Source organism: Heptranchias perlo, chromosome 16 (genome assembly GCF_035084215.1).
Source record: "Heptranchias perlo isolate sHepPer1 chromosome 16, sHepPer1.hap1, whole genome shotgun sequence".
Classification (NCBI taxonomy): domain Eukaryota; kingdom Metazoa; phylum Chordata; class Chondrichthyes; order Hexanchiformes; family Hexanchidae; genus Heptranchias; species Heptranchias perlo.
The window spans coordinates 54,866,499-54,871,320 of record NC_090340.1 but is presented as its reverse complement, the minus strand read 5'-3'; positions in this window follow the sequence as shown (position 1 = coordinate 54,871,320).

Sequence of the window (4,822 nt, the reverse complement as noted above, 5' to 3'; positions counted from 1 at the left end):
TCTTCGATTGGGAAGTATGGTTTAAGAAAATAGCTACCTTTTTATACTTTAGGAAGATTGTATATTGTTTTCAGCCTATTGTGTTTTTGTTGGGGGGGGGGGGGAGAATTAAATCTTCATTCACTCCTGCAGTATTATGGTTGCAGATCTTTTGAAATATAGCCCACTTATTCATTAATTGCCAAGAATGCCAAGCGCTCAAATAACTTCATAACCATGCATCAACTTTAGGTAAGAATGCTAGAGAGACTTTTGGTTAAAATCCCTGCTTTGACTATCATTTGGACTTTATCTCACTTAGTAGACAAGTTTCACTTGCACTTGATGGGTTGTATTTTTTTGCCAGTGATGGCTCCCATTTTGGGCAGGGAAGCAATGAGAATTTAGCAAGCTCGCTCTACCAAACAAGACAGTACCTCCTATTAGTAGGTCATTGGGCATAATTAACAATATGCTGTAAGCAAGATCATCCAGCATGCCTGCCTAAGGGAAGCATGTAGATAAGTGGTTTCATTTTAGGGGGAGGTGAGATTGGGGTGCTAAACTTTTAATATAATATATAGTTATGTGGTCCAGTTCCACTGCAGTTTTTAACCTATAATCGCTGGCTCTGGTTACAAATTCTTGGCGAGAAAACTACATGTGAATATTCACTTGCCCTTAGCCCATATAGGTCACTGCTCCCCTTTAGTTATAAGAGATCTTGCATTTGACTTGATTTTTAGATCTCGTTTAAAATAACTGAGTTGCAGCACAAGGACTAATTCACTTGACAAGGTACTGGATCTCCATAACCATTGATCAGTACTTGAGTCACTGTTTCCAATCCTATTCCGTAAGGAGATGTGTTCTATCTGAAATGATTTGCTGCACTGTCTTGCATTTCTTGAGCTCCATTTTAAAAACTGAAACCATACAAATACCTGAGTTTGTGAACTTTTGTCCTTTTAACTTTGTTCTTGAAAAATATAGGTTCACGTTTCATTATAGTGGTTGATTTCAGTCGGAACATAGGAAGAACATAAGAACAGGAGTAGGCCATTCAGCCGCTCGAGCCTGTTCTGCCGTTCATTTCGATCATGGCTGAACTGAATCTTAACTCCATCTACCCGCCTTGGTTCCTTAATACTCTTGTCGAACAAAAATCTATCAATCTCAGTTTTGAAATTTTCAATTTACCCCCAGCCTCAACGGGGGGGTTTCAGATTTCCACTACCCTTTGTGTGAAATGCTTTCTGACATCACTCTTGAATGGCCTAGCTCTGATTTTCATTAAATGTTTTATCAATGAATTCCAGAACAGTTATTTTCACTGAAGTGAAATATTGTCACTTGATTGGAAGTATTGATTCATTTGTGAAGTAACTCTATTTAACTGCTGGTGTCAGACTTTTTAATTTCTTAAAGCCATGAAGATTTTCAGCTCAAGACCAACTGACTGCAAATTCCAAGTCTTTTCATTCCTCCCAAATATTTTCCTCCATTTGTGTGAATTTATGTAACGGGAATTATTTTGATGTGAAATGCTTGGGTCTCTGACAGACTTATAATCTTCCACTGTTGTACTTTGCAAAGCACTTTGACTCCTAGCTTGGGAGATGGTTCTGTGGGTGTCTCTGTGCCCTCTGGTACATCACCTAAGTGTCCATTCACGTGAGACTTGGCAGTGAATGTCGGGTTATTCAATTACCGCGAGCATAACAGCTGAGCCCAATACAGTTCACATATGTTCATTTCCAGCAGATAACGATCAGAAATGGAAATGCTATCCAATTTTCCTTTTGAATCCTTTGGCATGGAGGCCAATTGTATCACCTTGACTGAAATTACTAACAGCCCAGATTCTGGGGAATCGAACCTGGGCCTTGCTGGTCTGCATGGCTATACCTGTTAAGATATTGGGCAAACCTAGTCTCTAATGATGAAGATCTAACTGGATGAATAATGAAGCATCTCCTCGTTAAAGCTTTTCTATATGCAGTCCAAAGGAAATTTGTTGGAGCAGGACTGGCATTCCAGCTTCCTTCCAATTTTGAAAGGCTTGAATTGAAGTCCAGTCTTGCTTGTGAAATTGGGAATCTAGCCCTGACTGTTCTGTAAGGTATTGTAAAAACTATTGACATGTATTTGCACAGTGTAAAGTTGTTTAAAAGTTTTGTTTATTTGTGTAATAAATTTTTGTGGTTACTTCTAATCTCTACTTCATTTGTTTTGGTGTTTGAATGAAAGGATTGTGTTCATAAACTCCATATGATGTACAATCTTTCTAATAATTCAATGTCTGTATTCTTTCAACATAACCCGGGAAGATAATAAAGACTATGTTGCAGTGGATTAGATGGAAGACAACTGAGATATCCTAAACAAAATTGATGACTTAAATAAAAATGAGATTGAAATTGTAGATCAGCTAAAAGGGCTCAAAACAAACCAATCCCTGGGGACTGATAGTATTTATCTTTAGTATGAAGAGACCCCAGACAGGAGACTGAGGCATTGACACCCTTATGAGAGAGTCATTGGACATTGGAGGTACCAGTAAATTAGAAACAGGCTAATTTGGTCCTCATGTTCACAAAGGGTGACAAAACAGACCAGGGTAACTACTGATACAGTAGTCTTGCTTCAATTCAATTGGTAGGGTATGGGCGCTTAGTGGTTATGTCACAACTAGCAACCTAGAGGTTGAGTGCAAATCCAACAGCAAGTTGTGAAATTGAGCACCAGATATCTTGCCATGAAAAGATGCTGAATTATCATTAAAGACCCAACTGGTTCACTAATGTCCTTTTACCTGCTCTAGCCTACATGTGATTCCAGTCCCACAATGTGGTTGACTCTTAAGTGCCCCCACCACCACCTCAGGGCAGCTAAGGATGGGCAATAAATGTGGACTTGGTAGGGCTTCACACATCTGAAGTAAATATATTAACAATTCTATTTTTACACTTTTTATAACATGAGTATCTATAATAACAAGAAAAGTTGAATCTGGACGTGACTAAAGCAAGTGCTTCAGCAGCAGTGCAAGTGTAGATGTGGACAATGCCAATCATATGCCACATTACTGCAAGACGCTTTTTATTTTTCTAGCTATCAAAATGGTGCTGTAGTATTGGCTTGCAACAAAATCCTATTTTTGCAACAAAGAAAGAAATAACTTGCATTTATATAGCACTTTTCACAGCCTCAGCACATCCCAAAGCTCTTTACAGCCAATGAAGTACTTTTGAAGTGTAGTCACTTGTAATGTAGAAAACATGGCAATGTTGACCTGATAGAATTACATTTGCTGAAAGGAAAATGGGCTGAATGCTGAAAATGAGCTCTTTGCTAGAATGCAAATCTATTTTATGAATTGCCTAATGATCCTCTTTCAAACCACCATACCTGTCATGCAACTCAGTTGTATGCAGCTGATGAGATATTGAGATCCGAGCTTAAGGCATATGTGGATGACCATTATTTACCTTGGTTTCAAAGTAAATTATGGCCTACAGTAGCTTCCTGCTTTGCAAAAGAGAACATTTCCAGAAAAGGAACTTTTCTCCTGTGTGATGAAGAGCCCACCTGTCTTCCTGGGATTATAAAAATCATTTGGCCACATCTGTCAGCAATACATTTGTTGAGAAAGATCTTCAGTGTTATGATGGATCAATGAAAGAACCAAATGAGTAAAGGTTAAGGTTTGAGTCCAGACATAAGTTCTGATGCTCTTAAGTTTTATGAGTACATCTGCAAAAAAAAAATCAAAATATAAGTATGCATTTGATCACAAGTAGCTTAAAAATCTTGGGTGCATTTGTTGTTTAGGAACACTGTGGGGATAAATGACTTGTAAGTACTGAAACTATTTACAAGTTTTTTTTACAACTATTTAATAATTGTAAGAAAAAACCTTGTGAATAGTTTGTTAACGTAACTTCATGGTATGTTACGTCAGTTAATAAACATCTTTGTTTATTCAGAGTTCTACATTATTATGCACATCTGAAATAATTTTTGGTAACATAAAATATTAAATATAACATGCCAAACACTTGCATTCAATTGGGTTCTCTTGAAACCATGTTTTTCACCTGCTCAGTGAAGGTGCTCCTTGTCAAATTTTGCTTTGATAACGCTCCTGTGAAGCACCGTGGGATGTTTTTACTACATTATAGGTGCTATATAAATGCAAGTTGTTGGTGTTGCTCTTTATCCTGACCGATTTTGAATTTGGTGAAAGGTAGGAACACTACTGTCAAGTTTCACTCATTTTGAATTCACTCATTGGTTTAAAAGTTTGACCTATTTTGATGCAGCTTACTCTTTTAAAAAAATAGACACAGTTCCATGTGTTGATATGGATCTTCCATCAGTCTCATTGTTATTGATCCTAACAGTCCCCTTAATGTTGACAGCTCTGCTCTAATGTGCACCAATTTATTTTTATGTTTTCTTCATGCTTGCCAAAAATGATGGAATTTGGTTGTAGGTGCTTAATAGTCTAAAATAAAATAATCTAAATTAAGACTAAGTATATCTCTTCCAGCATTTTTGCCAATCCAGTTGTAAGTTTAATGTAACTGAATAAAAGGTTTTAAAGTCTGCCAGTTTGTGCAGACATGTCAACTCGCTCAGATTTGATGTCTATCTCACGATTTCACTTAAATGTGCTCTAAACTCACGGAAAATTAACATTTAATTGTCTTTTAAAATGCTTTAACGTGTTTATATTTTGGACATCTGCGTTGCAGAGTTGTGAGTGTCCACATAGGTTGAGAGCGGGAGGTTTGTCTGGGGTGGTTGTGCCTTGTGCTGTGCCCAGTGGACTATTTTG